Source organism: Anabrus simplex, chromosome 1 (genome assembly GCF_040414725.1).
Source record: "Anabrus simplex isolate iqAnaSimp1 chromosome 1, ASM4041472v1, whole genome shotgun sequence".
NCBI lineage: Eukaryota > Metazoa > Arthropoda > Insecta > Orthoptera > Tettigoniidae > Anabrus > Anabrus simplex.
The window spans coordinates 691,230,704-691,252,354 of NC_090265.1; positions in this window are offsets into that span (position 1 = coordinate 691,230,704).

The following is a 21,651-nucleotide window of genomic DNA, read 5'->3' on the forward strand; positions in this document are numbered from 1 at the left end:
TTCTTCATTAAATTTACTCCTTTTAAAATCCATCATTATGATGCTGATATTTCTTTAAACAGATAGAAGTACTATACTGTATATTGAACTGTGAGTCATTATTTTATTTTTATTGCTACTCGACCAATTATTATCATCATTACTACCAAATTATTTCGTTACCTTCTTTTCTTTTCCAATCACTTACCAATTGTATTTCAAACTATCCAGAGCCATGACATGAGTAAAGTAAATAGAGAACTCACGGTATTTCTGCATGGTTTGAAGATTGTTTAACATCTACTCCAAGATCAACGCAAAGATTGTGAGGAACCCTGCGTGAAGCTGGTATATTAGAACAATAATCCACTGCAATCCGCTGAAAAGGAGTGCAGCTATCATTGGTCTTCCGTTCGTAGATACATGGAGAGTGAGTGGTAGGAACTCGTTCTTGATCCGTTTTCGAGTGATAACCACTCTCTGATGACCTTAGTCTATCCGCTCCCCTAACAGATTTAGCCTCCACCAAGAGGCCGAGTAAAACGGATAAGGTTAGTGCGGCGATGAACACAGCCCTGACAACAAACACTGTCTTCATGATGAATGCGAACTCTTCAACACGACTTAAAGCTGATGAAGTCTTCGGATGATGACAGCTTTCCAGACATACACTTTATATACTTCTCGATTAATGCCAGCCGGATGTATACCCTAAACATTGTATTGGCGTAGGACGGACATAAATATCGACGCTCCTCTAAACTAAGACAACTTCCGCTTTCCTCGGTCCATTTTCTAGATATTAGTAGAATAAAGGAGGACACTGGATTCCCAGAAATGTAAGAAATTAGAATGTATACAAGCCAAAGCCGTGTGGAGGTAAAGTCCTGGGTTGTATGCTCCAAATGAATTATTTTTTGTGGAAGTACCGTACAAGTCATATTTTTAGGTAATATTCACATTAAAATATGTTCAGGTTGCATGGTTGCTTGCTTGTTGTTTAAAGGGGCCTAACATCGAGGTCATCAGCCCGCTCCATGGTTGAATGGTCTTCTTTACTGGCCTTAGTATCAAAGGGTCCTCAGTTCGATTCCTGGACAGGCCAAAGATTTTAACCCTTTAGTGCAGGGTTTACCAAACTTTTTTTTTCTCTGAGGCACCCTGAGCATATCACATTCATGTGCAAGGACTCCCTAGCCACAGGAAATAATACTGAGTTCAGTGAACTAAACACAGATTTTTGTAATGTTACCGTGTTTGATTGTATTCGTATAATTTAGGACTAATATTTACTTTCCTTTAAGTCTAAATGTAACTTCAATTACATAAATATATTTTATATAAGCGTAGAAAATATAAAATATTTTGGCACTTCGCTAATAATTACAACAGTCTGGATCTGGAATTTTTAAATTTATTTTAAAATTTGTTCGTGGCGTCGACTTCTACAGATCTTTTGCCACTACATTCACCATTTGAGAGGAACCTGCGTGTAAATGTAATTGCGGAAGTGTACAGGGTTGAATGTGAGGAAAGGAACGTTAAGGACGGCATCCAGTCCCCAGGCCAGGGATATTAATCATTTACAATTAAAAAACCCTGACCGAGCCGGGAATCGAACTCGGGGCTACCGAGTGACAGGCGGACGCGTTGCCCCCTACACTGTGGGGTCGGACATCTGTAAACTTGCTTGAGAAAATTCACTTGGTGCAGTTGTTGGATCAGTGGGACGGATGGAGCTGTTTTCCGACAACCAAGCGTTTTACAAGCGTGGTCACTCGAACCGAAGATCATCCTCAATATTATTTCCGTTTCTGTACTTCATTTTCATTCGTGTGAGAGTGGGGAAGGTACACTCATATAGGTATGTTGTCACGATAAGCATTAAACGCAGTAGAAGGTTTAGGGTATAGGGGATGTCAGGGACCCAAAAGTTGATCAGAGACGTGTTGTGATACAAGGTCTTCACAAGATACTGCCAACTTATACCATTTTTCGGCCCAGTATTAAATATACTGTATGCAAGTTAAACAACAGTGAGGACATAAATTTAGAATAATGATTTATGAATTGTGCGTGTACAATAAAATTCGCTCTTTAAATAACTTAGCCTACTTGCATTATTATTGCGGACCTCTTGGATTATCCCCCCCCCCCAGCGGTCCACGGACCACTTTTTTGGAATGACTGCTTTAGTGCCCTGTGTTACAGATTTGTAAAACTGGGCTATTTCCTCTCTTCTTCTTCTTCTTCTCCTCCTATCATTTTTCCCTCATCTGTGGGGTCGCGGGTGCGAACTGTGTCGCATCTGTGGATTTGGCCCTGTTTTACGGCCGGATGCCCTTTCCTGACGTCAACCCTGATTGAAGGGATGTAATCACTATTGTGTGTTTTTCTGGTGGTTGATAGTGTGGTGTGTTGTCTGAATATGAAAAGGGGAGTCTTGGGACAAACACAAACACTCAGCCCCGAGTCGTAAGAAGTTATCAGACGTGATTAAATTAAAATCCCTGACTCGGCCGGGAATCGAACCCAAGACCCTCTGAGCCGAAGACCTCAGCCAAGGAGTCGGCTGGGCTTTAATAATTCTGCCTTCACCATACATCCTTGTATTCCGCTAATACCCACTGATGCACATCAGTGAAAGGTTTTGAAACACACCCTGGTGCCTATTCTTTCAACTGAATCACCCTGCTGTTGATATTACAGTTCAGCTGTTTACCTGAAAACAAACAATGACTTCGAAGTTTAGATATAGATTTTACCAAAAATGTGGTTCTATAGTTAATTAGAATTTGAATCCTGGCTCAATACTGTTTAGTAGTGGTTGTAGAACTTATAGTTGTTAGAACGCTCCTTTTAATGTTAGGACTAGAATGATTTTCTGAAAGTATGTGGCAGACGATATAGATATGCTGTATCTTGCTGTAGAAGAGACTAATCCTAGCACACAGGCGATAGGCATCTTCATTGATACTCATAAGGAAGAACTGAAAAAACTTCCAGAAATGTAGACCTACCCGAGGATGGGACTCTGCCAAATGACCACCGTTCGCAGTTACTGGGAAGTTAATGTAGCGTTAGCCTATCCAGTCGGTAGATGCAGACTGGGTCTCGACCCACAAGTGGCCACGGGTGGTCCGTTAAGAGGCGAATGTCGAGACAGTTCCTAATATAGGCCACGGCCGGCAACCCACTCACCTTGCGAGCATCTCCTTCACCGTAACAAATCTCCCGGTCTGAAAGACGGCGTCACCGTCTAAGAGGCCCGCCTCCCCCTTCAGGGGAGGAGTGAAAACATTTTAGTATTAGCCTACTCATTAGCGTTTGAAATCATGCCCCGTAACCGATTTTGTATGCATTTTAGAAACAATCCGACTTCCAGTCGCTTACCCCATATTCTTATCATCCCCAAATTATTCAGTGCCACCACAACAAAAATAAATTAATAAATATAAATTATCACATTTAATTAACCTGTTATAAAACACAAATACCGAGCTCGATAGCTGCAGTCGCTTAAGTGCTGCTAGTATCCAGTATTCGGGAGATAGTAGGTTCGAACCCCACTGTCGGCAGCCCTGAAAATGGTTTTCCGTGGTTTCCCATTTTCACACCAGGCAAATGCTGGGGCTGTACCTTAATTAAGGCCACGGCCGCTTCCTTCCCACTCCTAGACCTTTCCTGTCCCATCGTCGCCATAAGACCTATCTGCGTCGGTCCGACGAAAAGAAACTAGCAAAAAAAAAAAAAACAAGCACAAGTAATTAGCCAAGAGGCTTCTCTCCTCTCCACTGTCCACATCCTTTACTCACATTTTTAATCCTTCATTTATCTCCAACCTTTCCGAATCTCCTGGCCAGAGAGTGGGCGTTACCCTCTAGGTGGTCCGCCTCTCCCCTTCATGGAGGGGAATGAAAACATTTAGATAGGTAGGAGGGCACTCGCCATTAATATTTTAAACTATTGATTAATCAATTAATGAGTAAAAGAGAGATAATCCACCTGATAGCCTCCTCAATTAAAGAATCAAACGATCGACCTCCTAATTAATGAATATGAATAAAATTTATTTTATATGATGTTTGGATTAAGCAGGGCTTGAGTCATAACTCAAGATTACTATTGCCACCAACAGGCAGATTGCTCCTTTCAGGTTTTTTAGAGAAAGAAAGTTCAATACATGCTTCTTCAGCTTAGGGAGTACAAGTGGTGTCTTCCAATCGCCAATGAATTTTTCAATGCTGAGTCCGCTATGGTCTGGATAATAGTGTCCAAGATTTTTTATTCTTAAGAAGTTCAGCATCACCTTGAAACTGTACCTCCAGCGCCAATCATAAGACCAATGACCTCCCATTTTGTAATTTCGTACTTCTTTCTGAGATCCTCAAGGCATGGTTCATATATGGCCCTTTTCTCCTCACACACTTATCGAGGTTGCTGTTCATTTTCCTGGAATCTAACAGTGGGATTAATAACCATACCCGTACCTTTCGCCCGGTCCATGACAACAATATCAGCTCGTCTTGTGGATCCATTTGTAGAAAGACATCCTACTTCTTCATGGATCTCCAAATGTTGTTGTTTACGGAGGCTTCCAGCAATCAACTAGCGAATTGTATTGCGCTAGTGGATCCTCATCAGCTCCCCTTTACGACAGAACCCTGGGGCATGAGGTAAGGCTTCGAACTCGTCACATCTTTTGCAACGGGATGAAGTAAGGCTCCTTCCAGGGAGAGATCGAACGGGGATGACATTACAGTTCATTTTAATTGGTTCTGTCCATTGTCCGCATGACATACCTCTCTTTGTTTTCTTCCAGTGGGAAAAGAATATCGCTCCCTTACTGTTGGACGGTAATGTGCACGAACTTCTAAAGGAACCTTCCCGGAGTACTTTTCGGATGAGCTTGGAAAGGATTTTCGAGATGTTCATCTTGTTCCCTGCTAAGCGACAGGCATTCAAGGCAATGAGTGATTTCAGTACGGAGCTCTCTAATGGCTTCGATGTATGGGCTTCTCAAACGCATCAGCCTTTCGCAAATATTCATATGCTGAATGAAAGCCTCCCATTGAGCTTTGAAAATTCCAAGTCCTCTAAGATATCGTGGTGCCTAAAGCATTGCATCTGGGGCGCCAGTAGGTAAACCAATAATTTCTTTAACGGAACTCCTTATAATTCTATCAACGTCACAAAGAAATTTCATTGTCAGATTTTTCAGAGGTGCACAATGGAATGTGTAGATAAGCTGTGGCCAAATATATTGGTTGAGTAGGCCTGTATTTAACTTCTGATCCGGAATGAGAAAGGGTGACCTAATCAAATGGTTGAACTTTCTTGTGAGCTGATTGATTAATGCAGAAGGATTAAATTTAATTTCGTCTTGATATGTTACCCCAAGGTACCGTATTGTTTCATCCGGTGAAATTCATTCAATTTTATTTCCATCCAGAGTAGTGAGAGCAGAGGTGATCAGCTGACCTTAACGCATTAATACGGCCTTGCTTTTCGTAGTATTTATTAGGAGTCCGATCTTGGCTAACGAAGTTGTTACTAGATCTGTAAGATGTTCAGCTGCTTCTTTGTTCTTACACAGTAGCCCCAAATCATCGGCAGAAGCGAGCGTCGTCAGCTTTTCCATACCCCGTATTACTTCGTAAGGTGTACCCATATTCCTCGGGTGCTTTTCTTTCACTTAGTTCTCTCAGAACATGATCTAATGCTAAATTGAATAGTATAGGAGCGAGGGGAGCACCTTGAGCTACGCGTTTCCTGATAGGGATTTGACTTGTTCTAGTTGTTTCGTTAAATTGTATGGTGCTTGAATTTTCCTTAAGGAGATTAATAATTAGCGTTCTAAGTTTTGGTGAAACAGGAGTTTTTAGAAATTGTTCTATATGCTCATGGGATACATTATCAAACGCTTTGGAGACGTCTAGGAATACAATGCAGCAATCTTTCCTTTTAAGTTTTGAGTCTTTCATGCACCCGTCTACAATAGATGAATTAATAGAAGTTCCCAGACAAGAAACAAAACCATTCTGATCAGAACTGAGTACGACATTTTTCGTGAACGTTTTGCCTATCACTCTATCAACAGTTCTCCGTAATATGGAGTATATTGTTACCAGGGAGGTGAGAAGAGTAATGGAGTGGCCCCTCACCACTGCAAGCCTGTGGAGAAAGTGGGCGCACTTGGTAGGATAGGAAGCCCTTGAGGCCATGCCCATTTGGCACAACCGTGAGCTACTGTGTGAGGGAGAATGCGGTTAAAACTGTGTTTTCTTCCTATTCAATCACAAGGCACCTGATTATAATATACAACACCGTACACAAAATTATAACATTGTACTTTTGATCAAACTAAAGCCGCTCACAGACCACAAATTGACAAGAGCAAGCTCTGCAATCACAGTCCAGCTGTGAGCATTACTGTCCTTTGAACTGCTTAACTTTGGTGAAATGTTGTCTAACTTTTGCTCCCTGGATCTTCTCATTTTGCACTCCGAATAAGTGTCTTAGTCGAGTGCCTGAAATATCAGTAAGCTGAATAACGCACTCACTTGTAATTAAACTTTTTGATTTCAATTCGTGAAATAAAGTTTTCATAGTTGTCGCATTCTTTTTTCATCCAAACCTTTCTTTTTCGTAAATTTTTAATCATCATTCTCGTACGTCTCAATAAAGCCCTTATTTTCCTACTTATCAATTTCAATTTCTCTTCTTTCTTTTGACAATGTGCATGTTTCAAATTTCCTCCGTTTTCCTCGTCCGGGGATTGAACACCCTGAATAAATAAATGAGAATATTATTAGTTAAAATGGGGACTACCGAACTATAATATCAGTACATTGTGTTCAGAGCTCTTTCTGTAATAAAATAGGAAATGTTCTCCCCTGAACAGTATTAATGGCACTGGAGGCCCCTTTCAGTACGATATTACTTCGCTAGAGAGTATCAACAACCATGGGTTGTGGTCCCTTCTTTTTCTGCAAACCATTATTATTTATAAAGCCATCCAAACGGATCAATAAAGCATATTCGCCACTATCTTAATTTAAGTCCTCAAGTGATAATTACCTTAGGCGCTGATGGCTGTAAGTAGCTAGGATAGGCAGGGAATGCATTCTCTCTCAATCTCGGCCGGATAAATGTGTACAGTACATCACTTGGTTAGGGCTGAAGAGCTCCGTACAAATAATACTATGAACACCCGGTGTCCAGTTCTTCCTCATAACTGTCTTCGTCTACAGCGCCTGACGGTCTGGGTTCTTAGGGAACATATCGTCGTTGCCGGGGCAAAACCTCCTATGTGATAATATTTTTGGAGATATACTGACCCGCAGCACATACATTATGAAGAGCGAGAATGCCTTGACCATCTTCACACAATATTGCACTTTAGATGACATAAAGTTACCGGCCAAATTTCTAAACTAAAATATTTCACATAGGAGGTTTTGTCCCGGCAACGACGATGCATCAATCCATATTTTAAAACAGTGACGTTCTCTCCGTGAAAATATAAACATGCGAATCTACGTTTGATAGTAAAACTTACCTATGGAAAGCAATACCGGGTTTTCCGTTCATGTCATTTCCATTGTTGCACACATAAACGCAACAAAGGCTCATGATAAACAACGGTTGTATTATGAAACTTGTCACAGGTAACTTGCTGGATGAATACAAACTTATGACTAGCAACTAGCTCACACTACTCCACAGCCGTCCGTGGTGCCGAAGAATATGGCTGCCGCTTTCGAGGAGTGGTCCCTTGTGGCCTGGCTAAGGGCCACTCCATTACTCTTCACACCTCCCTTTATGGATTAATATTGTTCTACAACGCCTACAACACGATGCGACGTATCCCCAACGAATCATGTAAGTCGCAATGAAAGATATGGTTTTGTATGCATTGAGGTCTTTAATAATATTTAACCTTACTCCATCTTTCCTAGGGGCGGTGTCTATTCAAATTACCCGACATGCATTAAAAGTGTCATCTCTAGTTATGATAGCTTGCTCATTTTCGAAATTATTGATCTCGCACATTTCTTCGTATTTATCAAGCAGAACCATACAGACTGATATAATATTCAGAAACAGTCGTAGGCCTAACACTCAGTTTACAATCTACTACGGATGTCGAAGAGATATTCTTCTCACCACATTACTTTCATTATAATTAGCCTATATTGAAACTGTGCCGGCCCCGTGGTGTAGGGGTAGCGTGCCTGCCTCTTACCCGGAGGCCCCGGGTTCGATTAGCGGCCAGGTCAGGGATTTTACCTGGACCTGAGGGCTGGTTCAAGGTCCACTCAGCCTACGTGATTAGAATTGAGGAGCTATCTGACGGTGAGATAGCGGCCTCGGTCTAGAAAGCCAAAAATAACGGCCGAGAGGATTCGTCGTGCTGACCACACGACACCTCGTAATCTGCAGGCCTTCGGGCTGAACAGTGGTTGCTTGGCAGACCAAGGCCCTTCAAGGGCTGTAGTGCCATGGGGTTTGGTTTGGTTTGGTTATATTGAAACTGTGCGAGTACAAAGTCCTATTACTTTGTCGTTCGGCATTTTTTACTGGCTTATTTAGGGTTTTTAAATCTCTTGTTAGTTAGTCCATCAGGATTATTTTTCCTGGCCTGCCTCTTTTTATAGTATTTTACTGAAGGGATCTGGGGCTCTTTAAAAATATTCACAGCTTCCTTGAGAAATACGGAGTAGTCATTCACTGTCTTATCAAACTCTTGATTTTCAGGTGAATCCAAGGAGACAAGTCCTTCAAACCTACTTTCCCATTCCTTACATTCATTGCTGACGTCATGTGGGAGATCTGAGCTATTTTGACATGGATGGTTTATAGTTGGAGCTGGAGCATCAGTATTGCTGGGATTTGTCAAATATGAGCTTTGATGCAGTTGGCTAATGTTGTTCCGGTGAGCTTCAGGATAAGATAGAACCAGGCGGCGATTTATACTTTAAAAAACCCTCCGCATAGCTCACATATCTTCAGTGGTTTAGGTAAATTGTTCATGTTTTTAGAAGTTGCATTACCAGGAGAATGTTTTGTATCATTAGGGTCTTCATTGTGACAACAACTAATGTGAATATGTATACCACCTTGAGCTACGCCTTTCTTGATAGGGATTTGACTTATTCTAGTTGTTCCGTTCATTTGTATGCTACTTGAATTTTCCTTAAGGAGATTAATAATTGTGACAAAATTAGCATTCTTTGAGTGTTCGAGAATTTCCCGTAGAACATGAGAGTTCTTTTTCCATTTTCAGGTTAAATTAAGTCAATGATGACATCGCAAGGATCAGTCTGCTTTAATTTTAGTGTAATGAAGTTAATAATATGAACGAATCGAAATAAGAACTGGTTTAGAAATGTAATGCTAAAACTAATCGGAAGTAAAAGTAATATGAGAGTAATAAATAATATTAGAGACAAAAAAACCAATATAAAAGCTTTGACATTAAAATGATAAATAACATTCTAATTATATATGTACAACCAACCCTTGTCCCTATGGGGAAGGGTATGAATTAAGATGAATAATCGCAGCGAGTTTTTGCGACCGGATGTCCTTCCTGACGTCATCATCTTTAGAGGAGTTAATGGGATTAAATGAGTAACATGATATGTGATAGTATGAAGAGAGAGGGTGAAACACTGTGCCAGCAAATACTCTACTCCTGTCGGCGATTTGCTCAAGGCTTAACGTCCCCATCCGACTGACGAATCACCATCAACAGTGTCATATGAACTCACTCGATAGAAATATTGAGAAGAGGTTTGGAATTGCATGCAGGCTTTTGGCAGGCAATCTAGTGATTAGGAATCGGATACCACCACCTCACCTACCCTGCCGGCTAACATTCTATGGTGAACATTTTTTCGACTAGCGGGTCTCGAACCAGATAACCGTGGTGTCAGCGAATATAGAATTGATTCCTTAACGACCAAGGCCACCAGACAGGCTAACATTATTATTATTATTATTATTATTATAATATTCCTTTACAGTCTGCTTTACGTCGCACCGACGCAGATGAGCCATACGGCGACGTTCAATAAATTCTTCCTACCAGGGCCTGTCATTCTTTTCGTTGTCTGTCACAGTCGGATTGTTTCTGAAAGTTTGACGAGCATTTTTTATTCCTTTATTTTATTATTACTTTTTATTTCTATAAATAAGGAGACAGTAAGCGGTTGGACGTGCGAAGTATTTATGAGTGTGCATTTTAATTCCCTTCTTCTTCTTCTTCTTCTTCTTCTTCTTCTTCTTCTTCTTCTTCTTCTTCCAAACAAAGTTCCGTCAGCTGATAGCCATAGAGGTGATGAAAATATCCCTCCACGCCTACCCAGATTGCCTAGTTGATTTAGAAAGGATAAATGGCTGAACAAATGCTGCAAATTGGTGGGGGCTGAGGGGAATTATAGAGATTAATTATGGGAGAAGGAGCAGCAGGGGTTTGGAGGGGGGTTGGGGGGGAGGGAATAATTGTTTCTACCAGAGTTTCAAGTGGTGTGAAAGTGAAATGTGTATTCAGTCCTGAGTGCGATGTCCGAAAATGCAGATTCACAGTTTGTTTAGTTGCTGCCTGTAAATGACCGAGCACCAGTGGGCGTTGAAATGGATGGATGTTATACATGGCAATTTTAATAAATCTTATCATCTCCTCGATGGTCTGTGGAGAACACAATGAGAGTATTGGGGTGGTGGATTCGTCGGAGTTATGCATAGGCGCTACGAGTTCTGGTCTGTCTCTGGGAGGGGAAGGGCGGGCTTGCGAATCCTCGAGGCAGTTGCGTGTTGGTCTCCGCAGGAATTGCATCGGGGAGACTGAGGTACTTCAGGGCATTTAGCAGTGGCGTATAATGAGGGCTACCAAGGCTATCGGTGAAGCCCAAACCTCAAATGAGAACGACGGAAATCTAGAGCACATTATGATGTAAGCTTCTGACACATTCATTTACAAAACTTGAAAGCAATGAAAAAATCATCTCACGTATTTCTGAAAGCAACGTATCGGAGACTGATAATTACAGTCCAAGCACTCCGTCCCTCTCCCCTCGTCTCACCTCGCGCGACTTGCTGCTGGATGTCAGATAGGTGCGGGGACCGGGGGGATAAGTGTGCTAGGCTTTGCTCCGTCAGAACGCCACTGCCAACGAACAACCATGCCTTACTCCTCGTATTTACTTCCTCGCCTCATACTTCTGACTTAATTATATAGATAACATAGTAATATAATTTTATCGTTCAGGTTTAGTGTTCTCTTTTGTTGGTTGGAATACATGGGTCGGACACCACTACTGATCTCTCGAGGAAGCTAATAAACCAGTGAACGATGGGTACGGTCGCAGGTAATACTGTAACATTCAAAATTTTAATTTAATAATTATGGTAATTGTATCGGGAGGTAAGGTTTCGGAGTGTAAGTGTACGCAGGCGGCTAAGTATACTGAACCCATGACCTTTGTGCTCTAAGAACATTATGCATGAATTGTCAATTTAATAAGAAGTTCGATTCTTGATAGCATGGAATTGACACGTGGCAAGGGGGTGATTACCTTCGGTCCCACGCTCTGGGATACGTGACGTCAGTCGCACGTGTCAACGGCGGAAGAATCTTAAGTCATTTTTGTAAACTATTTCAAAGCGCGTGTATATGGCGTGCCAAGCCAAGTCAAAAATATAGTGCCTATCAAAGGAGGTCATTTATCCCACAAATCGAACACGTTTACTTTTTAAATGTCCATGAACACTACTGCTGGAAATGTAGCGAGTATGTAGACACCTTCAAAACTCTTGTAATTACAGTTTAGTTAAGTCAGAAAATTTATAGAAATTTTTCTTGGCGGCAAAGGGAGATGCCCGAAGAGAGGGGGTAACTGCTATAAATATGAAGGGACGCCATGACGAAGTCTCCTTCTCCTGCATTTTGTGTTAGGAAGCGGACGATAAAGTGTTGAGCTGCTCTGTGAAATCAAACAACAAAAGTAGACTAAGTTCCACCGCAGATTTTAGCCATTGTGGCTGGGGTCTTGACTCCATGTGGAGATAGTTTCTTGAGTGGAAATAATTGTACCAGATAGGACGGTCAAAGTACTGAATAAATTCTCAAGTGATAAATAAAGTAATTCGTGTGCGGAAGAAATTACAGTCCATCGTGTGCGCTCAAAGAAAAGAAAAGTGAAGGGCATTTCTTTTTTTATGCTTTATTCCAGGAAACCTGAAGAATATAATGATCTGTAAAGCCACGAATGTAAAAATGGCTAAATAAAAATGCCAGGGTCGCAGGTGAGCCCTATGACGAAAACTGGCGTGACTACATAAGGTATGTGACTTTCCATCTTACTACCTATTATATCTTGTTTCATGATCTCTAAATGTGTATTTGAATGGGGTATATACGACGCAGTGGTCACCCCTATGTGGTTTTTTGTAAATGTTAGAATACGATTAAAAAGGAGTCATTTGCTTTATTTTCCACTTGGATAAATTTTTGAAGTCTTGCGAGTGCCGTATGATGTAAAAGTTATTGAATAGGGTTTCGAAGTGATATCACGTCCAATGTAGATCGTCATTTCCGTGTGTTTACTGCTTATATTTTGTGATGTCAAATTAAGATGTTCATTCGACATAACATTTTTCTGTCTGAAATTTTGACGTAAATAATACAGAAATCCATGGTTACTCATTTTCAATCGAGTGAAAGCGCGCTGTCGGGTGAGAGTCTAGTGTGATGAATTTGGTCACGGAGAGAAACGTTTTTCTAGGCCCATTTTAAACTGTGTCTGACTGGCAATAAAAAGATCTAGCAGAATGTTTCAGTCATTTTTCATGAAAATCAAGTTATTAAAATACGATATCATTTTATGCGAAGTTGTTCATTATTAATGCATTGTGCGTATTAGACGTCATGAATTCTAGTAAGGATTTTATTCCAGTTCTTTGTCGGTGATAGTTGCGAGTTGGGAAACAGAGGTTAGTTGTCGTGTGAGTCGAGATGAGATTTGTGAATCAGGTTAGAGACCTGTCAAATGAAGCCGGGACATGGAAGCCCAAGGAATATTTTATAATGTTGGGAATGGAAAGCAATATAAAACTTATAGGAATCCATGGCGGTATTAATTTGCGATGTGTATAATTATTGTGGGTATTTTGAAGCATAATCTACGTGCATTTGTTGGTTAGAATATCGTATTTGTTTAATTATGTCGGCAGAGTTTAAAGATTTAAAGAGAGAGGCCAGTTAGGTAGAACGACAGATGTCTCGTGTAACTGACAAGCAAGCTTGGGGGCGAGAGGCCGCCAGCTGATAGGGGTTCACCGCAAGATAACGGGACACGCGTGAAATTGAGATTGTATTTCTCGGCCGGGGAGAACGTTAAATGTTGGATTTAGTTGAAATTTTCATCCGGTAATAACCTGAGTGTTATTAGATACTGTAAAATTTGTTTAATTGGGGACGTAATGTGCATTTGATACGACGGACTTAGAGTAAAATGAACAAGACAAGCCAAATTCAGTGTTGTCCAAAATATAGAGCGATGGTAATGATGATGGTTTGTCTGTGAGGGGTGCGCAAACTTTATAAAATGTTATGACGAGATATGACATCGTAATTATATGGCGAGTTGCTTTTGGTTTGTACGTAGATTATTAGGGTATCCAAGTGTTAACAACGGCTAGGGTTAGATTAGATTTAAAGTGTGAGGTCATGAAACAGGATATAAACGGGACATGAATGATGCAATCGTTCGTTTCCAACAGTAGATAAACAACACAGGATCAAAAATTGTGACAACACAATTGCGTAGGAATTTGTGAAGAAACCAGAGTCCTCGGAGATAGAATTTGTTGTCCTTTAAGATTTCATTAAATCATTTAAATTTATTTAATTATTAAATTCAGTGAAACCGCATTTTGAAATAACTTTAATCAAGCGAATAACTAGGAGATGCATTATGGAAATCTTAGTTTGTTTTCTGGGCAATATGTAATGGTAACGTAACGGTTAAGGGGACATATCCGAAGGAAATAGATTTTACTGCCACAAAGTTTGTGAGCATTGCTATTGTTGTATTAGTTAACTTTGATTGATTGAGCAGTGAATGTGCTGGGGATAGTAAAGTGGAAACTTTGGTCATCAACCGATGTAACTTATTATTTTTTTTTGCTAGGGGCTTTACGTCGCACCGACACAGATAGGTCTTATGGCGACGATGGGATAGGAAAGGCCTAGGAGTTGGAAGGAAGTGGCCGTGGCCTTAATTAAGGTACAGCCCCAGCATTTGCCTGGTGTGAAAATGGGAAACCACGGAAAACCATTTTCAGGGCTGCCGATAGTGGGATTCGAACCTACTATCTCCCGGATGCAAGCTCACAGCCGGGCGCCTCTACACGCACGGCCAACTCGCCCGGTCGATGTAACTTAATTGTGTTTAGCCTTCAGCTTAGAAACTTGGATGGTCAGGGGGTCATCAGCCTCAGTGACTTACATTAGGGCCATATGCCACTGTAGCATCATTTTCCTTGCGGTCATCATCCACAATGACTTTAAGTAACTTAGAAGTTTAGATATCGGTCCATGACATAGACGCAGGTCACATCGATTCACTGTGGCACACACCGATTGGACTGCCTTAATTATACCCAGAGTCCAGAGTTCGTGTTACGAGGGCTGGACCATAACGAATCACTATGATGGTACATATGGTCTCACATGGAAGCCGAATTTAAGGATTTCCAGACTTTCCCTTCTTTAATAAAAAATGAGACAATGGTTTCTAGTAAGAATGCCCATCAGGCAGACACGTCAAAGGCTCACCAGTGTTCTACCTTTCTATGTAATAAATGATTGTGGTGTCCAGTGGACACGTTTAATGTCAGTGATACCGTTGACAAATCAGAATGCTTCAGAATTTTAGGAATAAATTTAGGAATCTTTTAAACAGACCTTTCATTCAAGTAGATAGATTAGAATTACTGAACCCTACCTTTACGAAGAACCCGATACGACCCAAGAGACAGATCTCATGAACTTTGCTGATAGGTAAGAAAGGTAGGTATCCCTCAATATGGACCAAAAGGGTTCAATACGCAGTCAATTTTTTCAGCCGTTGGCATCACTGGTCGATAGCTGAGAGTGTAGTGTGGTGATATGTTACATATAAGGTGGTATCAGCAGCTTTGATGCGTTATCTGTACGATCATAATTCAGAAAAGGTAAGATATTATTTTTCGCGAAACGTGCTATAATATTTTAATGAAGTAAAATAAGCCCCGGAGTTGTCCAGAATAACGGCACCTGTTTGACTTAAATGCTGTGAAGTATGCTATTAATGTTGGTTAGGATTCCATCATTCACATTTAAAAATAGTATCACTAGTGCCATCTACTGTGAATCAAACAAAAAAAAATTACAGCCGGGCAAGTGTGCGCGCCTAATTCTAGCGTGCGTACACTTGGCCGTCACACGGCTGCTGAAACGAGAAGCTCAGTTGACTGTGCCTCATCTTATAATTATCTATTTCGAACTTACGGGGCGAAAATGTTGATCAGTCAGTAAGCGGTGAACAGCAGGACGAAGAAGGAGACAAAAAAACAAGGAGGAAGTAGTAATGAACGATCAAGGAACAAACCAGGAGTCACAAAGTAATAAAGTATTTGCCTTACCTTAAATACCAATCACAAACATTCACCGCTACCTAAGTGTGAAAATAACAACAAAAGGAACAGGAATGGTCAGAAATCTCAGATTTTAACATCGTCTCCTTATGAGAATAGACTTGAGAAGAAACAAAATGTTAAGGAACAGGAAGAAAGGATGAAAGCAAGAACTGAAAAACAACTTGCAAAAATAAATTCTCAGATATCTAAAATTGCAAGAAATGGTAAACAATATGAATTTGCACGTCCAAAACATTCAACTTCACGAAAGCTAACATATAGGCCTCGCACATCCAGAGGTGAACAATCTCCGGGTGTCTACATCTGTTCTTGGTGTCAATCATGTGAAGACGATGATTGGGTACAATGCAGTGAATTTGGTAAATAGTGACATGAGTGGTGCACGTGATGTGAAGGGCATGGACGATTTGTTTGTGATCATTGTTGAAAAGTTGTTATAATAATTTTTTTCTGAGCGAAATGAAAGGAAATGTAATGAGAAAACAAATGCGCACAGTTAGACTACAGCCTGCGCACACTTACCCGCATATGTCGTCAAAGTGTTCGCATACGTAAACTTGTGGAAACTCGTGTGTCACAGTCAATCATTATCACTGTATATTATTTTAACAATATATAAATATTCTTCATGTTCCCTTCTACCAAAATATTTAGTAAAGTTACAAACATATTTATGGAAAATAATGTTATAAGGGCTTAAACATTAAGTGCGCACACTTACCCTCCTCCACCTTACACTTCTACGCCGGACGTTTACATCTCGCGCCAATTGGAACTCCTCTACTGGAGAAACATTGAACTTAAAAATAGACCTCCTTAAACTTTTGCTCAGAAGATGTCACATCCTTAATTTTGTGATTATGAAGTTGTCAGTACTGTGTGAATTTCAAATTGTTTTGTTTTCCGTTCCTCAAGAAGTGTGGACAATCTCTCATAGATGTCTCTACTAAAAAACTATGATCATGCACCCTGGTGCGAACTGAAGGTACCTCATTTGAAGAAATTTTGTATTCATAAGTTTGTTCTTTACTAAATTTCGTTCATTCATGTATGGGTTGGCAATAGTTATCTTTCTTTCCGCCAGTTTCGAATTTAGCCAATCAAGAATTTCTGTAATTAATTTCCTACCAATCACAGGTTTTTTCTTCGATTTGGTGTGTAATTTTAAGCTGCCCAATAAAATTAAGTGGGTGTGGCTGTTTTTTTCATGAAAGGTGTCGAACTTTCCCGAGGGTATAAAAACTGCTGATTTTCACGTCTCCTGGCCACTTAATCAACGTCTAACTAAGTGTGTGGAAGTAAAGCAGGATGCGGGAAGCGCCTCTTTCATCAGGCAGCAGGTTTTCAGCAAAGGTAATGGCCGTTTAACATCTTTATTTCTTGCTAACTCAGCAGTTCAACCCGCGGTAAAGGTCCGAAACTTTTACCATGTAACCTACCTTTCTGTAATGTAACTTTTTGCCTGCTTATGTAAATATCTTTAACTGTAAATCGGGGATAGAGAGTGCTTCACCCTCTCGAGCTCCTCTTCATTTTGGTTTGAGGTGACTACGCTTTGGTAACTGATTTTCATCTCTTCCTTAATGTTTTAAAATTTATTGATTATACGAGTCACCTCCATGGTTTTGGGAATAGCCCCTGTTTCACCGGCCTAGTGCCCGTTAGGTTCTAAGGAGTTACATCAAGGAGTGCAAGTATTCGCATCCTTTCTCCTTGTATTCGGGCCATTTATTTACTGTTATTTCTTTTACACGAAGGCCCTGTAGGTTGGGTACGAGATACCCCTGCTTCATATTTGTAAATAGTGCCTGGTAAGGCCAGTAATTATTTAAGGTTTACATTGTCTTGCCTCGAGTAGGCTTGAAAAATTGAGAGCGTGTCAGCTCTTTTCATGTAGGTATTGTAATTGTGCCTCTGGGAGGCGAGACATAGAAAATTACGGAGCTAGTGCTCCAGGTATTTGAGGGGTTTTCTGCCCTTGGATAAGATGGTGATCTTAGTAAAAATAAGTGCGTAGCTCAGGAAGTGTAAAGTGAGGGCTTGAAGCCCAAGTTCTATTTATTCCTCCTATTTCGTCTTAACTAGACTTGTCTTTCGCTACTAGTAGCCTACCTGTTATATTGTTATTGGTTGATTGTCAATTTTTTTTGCTAGGGGTTTTACGTCGCACCGACACAGATAGGTCTTATGGCGACGATGTGACAGGAAAGGCTTAGGAGTTGGAAGGAAGCGGCCGTGGCCTTAATTAAGGTACAGCCCCAGCATTTGCCTGGTGTGAAAATGGGAAACCACGGAAAACCATTTTCAGTGCTGCCGATAGTGGGATTCGAACCTACTATCTCCCGGATGCAAGCTCACGGCCGCGCACCTCTACGCGCACGGCCAACTCGCCCGGTTGTCAAATTTTAAAGAGAAAGAAAAATATAACCTTTGTTACAGTTTTAAATTAACTTTGATTTGGTAGTTAGACCCATTCACCCCGGCGTCACCTCTGCTGTTCCACAGAGACCCCGGTACAGTAATAATAATGGTGCAAGGCATCTGTAGAACCTTGTTGGTGACCTAATGAGGATGAAATGAATGGCGAAGACGTCATAAAAACTCAATCACCATACCAGGAGATTGATTCTGAAAATTGAACCGGAGCCATCGGACCAAATGCAAGCATTTAGCTACGAAGCCAGACTTTAATCTCCACTGATCAGGTGTTGATTATTGACAGAAGTAGAGGCCGGGGCAGTTGCTTGTGAAAGAGCACTGAAAACACAGCACGCATCTCCGGTTGGATGTTGGCTGCAGCTCTAAACGCTTAATGCTTAACGTTCACTAAAACATCTACCGAAAAGCGGTAACCTAAGTCTAGTGGTAGACTATGTCTCGGACACCCAGCGTACACCACTGGCATTTAGAGGCGTGGTGGCGCTGGGTGCACTGACCACAGGCAAGATGTTCAGTATTGCAGTGGGATGTGTATTGTAAGATACGGAGGTCTCAGAGCGAATGGGCTGTGATGCAGGTGGTGGCGATAAATTGCAACCGTACTCGCAAGAAATCCATCAAGGTCGTCTCAAGTGGGAAGGAGTATGCTCTCCGGTCGAGTGGACGTCATATAGGCGACCTGCGCGTCTCTGAGGTTGAGTTCCTATCTAAGGCGAATTCTAATACTGAACACACAGCCCTCAGAGTCAGAGAAATTAACTAATGAAAGTTAAAATCCACCAACAAGCCGAGACCCTTTGGAACAAAGGACAGAATGCCAACCATTTAGCTATAGAGCCTGTTTAATAATGAATGACTGCGACACCTGTCGGCTGATACAGTGACTGACATAGCTATGAACACCATCTATAGTCTTAATACTTCTTTTTTAAAATCGTTCTGATAGCTAGCGCAGGAGGGAGGGTTACTGTAGTGCCGTTGGTGAGAAGTCTGGCAACTCCAAGTGGACAGCAGACTCGTCTCCATAGCGACCGCGCTGGGCCAGCTCATGTTTCCATGACAACAATATCCCTACTTACATCTTTCCAGCCAAGCAGGCAGTAAATGGACCCTCTCTGTGCTAGCTGTCAGAACGCTTCAACTTTTATTTTTGTCATTTGCTTTACGCCGCACCGACACACAGAGGTTTTATGGCGACGATGGGATAGGAAAGGCCTAGGAGTGGAAAGGAAGCGGCCGTGGCCTTAACTAAGGTACAGCCCCAACATTTTTCTGGTGTGAAAATGGGAAACCACGGAAAATCGTCTTCAGGGCGGCCGACAGTGGGATTCGAACCCACTATCTCCCGGATGCAAGCTCACAGCTGCACATCCCCAACCGCATGGCCAACTCGCCCGGTACACTTCTTTTAATATTAGGACTATAGCGTCTGAACGCTTCTTTTAATATTAGGACTATGGTTGTCTGAACGCTTCTTTTAATATTCGGACTGTACCGGGAGGTACATCTCAACGCCGCGCATTCAAAATCAGCGCCTTAATGAACTCCTCTATCGGTCAAAAGGTGAAAATGAAACTACATGAACTTGGAACTTTAATCAGAAGATGTCACCACTGAAATATTAAGTAATTGTTTTGCTGTGAAGTTTCCTAAACTGACTTAATTTCTCCTTGTTTTGTTTTGCTTTACATCAAGAAGTTTGGACATTTTTCCACAGATGACACTACCAAAAAACTATGATTATGCACCTTGGTGCAAGGTGAAAAATTGTAATTAAAGAAGTTTTGTATTTCTAGGCTGTCCATTACTGAATATATGTTTATTTACTTTTGGATTGGCAACACTTCCTTTTCTTTCCGCTAGTTTTGAATCGGACCAATCATAAATTTTGGTAATTAATTTTCCAGCAATCCCCCATTTCTTGTTCATTTTGAATCTGCCAATAAAAAATTAAGAGGGTGTGTCCTGATTAGTCTTGAATGATCTCGAACCTTCCCTAAGGGTATATAAACTGCGGCTTCTCATGTTTCCTTGTCAATTGATCATCGTCTTTCTGTGTGAGTGTGTCTGTGTGTGTTAAGGCAGGAGGCGGGGCCACCTCTTTCTTCGGTCAGCAGAACATCTATAAGGTAATGGCCACATAACTTCATTCTTTCTTGCTACGTCCGCAGCTTTATTCGAGGGGAAAGTCCGAATCTTTAATTATGTCACAGTACTTTTCTAAAATGTAACTTTTCTCTTGGCTAACGTAGAAACTTCATAAAATCTTTAACTGTAAATCGGGGATAGAGAGTGAGTTACCCTCTCGAGCTCCCCTTCACCTTGGTTTGAGGTGACTACGTTTTGTAACTCTGTTCTCCTGTAATGTGTTAAAGTAATTTCCATGCGAGCCACCTCAGTAGTCTGGGAATAGCCTCTGCTTCATCGGCCGAGAGTCCTATAGGTTTTAATATTTCATTATCTCGGAGCGCAGTTTTCGCCTCCATTCAGTTTGTGTTCGGCCCGTTTATTTAACCTGTTCTTTTTCGCAAATCCGCTGTAGATTGGGTACTAGATATCCCTATATAAAATTATTTTCAATTTGTAAGTGGTGCCTTGAGAGGCCAGAGATTGTATGTTTTGATGTTGCCTTGAGTAGGCTGGTAAAAACCGAGAGCCTGTAAGCTCTTTTCAAAGTTTTGTAAGAGTGAAGTGTGCCTCTGGAAGGCTAGACATTGTATTTTGGGAGCAAGTACTCTTGGATTAGGGTATTTCTGCCCTTAACTAAACAATACCACCTTTAATTGTAAATTTGTATCTTAAGGGCTTCTAGCCCAGAATTATTAAGGTCTAAATCTTGAATTTTCCAATTTTTTGAAATTGTCATTGTACCTGATGTTTCACTGTTATGTTCATTCAGTGAAAAATTGTTCAGTTTGATGTTCTAAAAGAAATATAACCTTTTACAATTTCAATTCTTGATATTGTGGTTAGACCCATTCACCCCGGCACCTTCTTTAACCTCTTTCTGCCCCACGGGTATCCCCGTAACACGGACTGTAGCTATCAGAACGTTTCTTTTAATACTAGGACTATAGATGTCAGAAGGCTTCTTTTAATATTAGGATCATAGTTGTCAAAACCTCATAGCCTGCGACCCGCCTTTACAACAAAGGCAATAAACTAAACTTCGAATAATGAAGGTATCGACCAAAGAAGGTATCTGTTTTCATTGGACCTAAGATACATCTCATGATCCCTTTTAGTAATTCCAGCTTATTTATTATTATTATTATTATTATTATTATTATTATTATTATTATTATCATTATTAAAAATACATCGCAATTGGCAAATATCCCGTTACTTTACAATAGTGTGATAATAAATTAAAGTTAAATAATAATTACCCAACAACAACAACAACAACAAAAACGAGATACAACAAGCAGTTCAATGAAAAGACAATATTATAAGAAATACTACTAGTTTAACATTCCAAATCCAATATCATCAATTCATCATATACAAATCCACACACAGCTT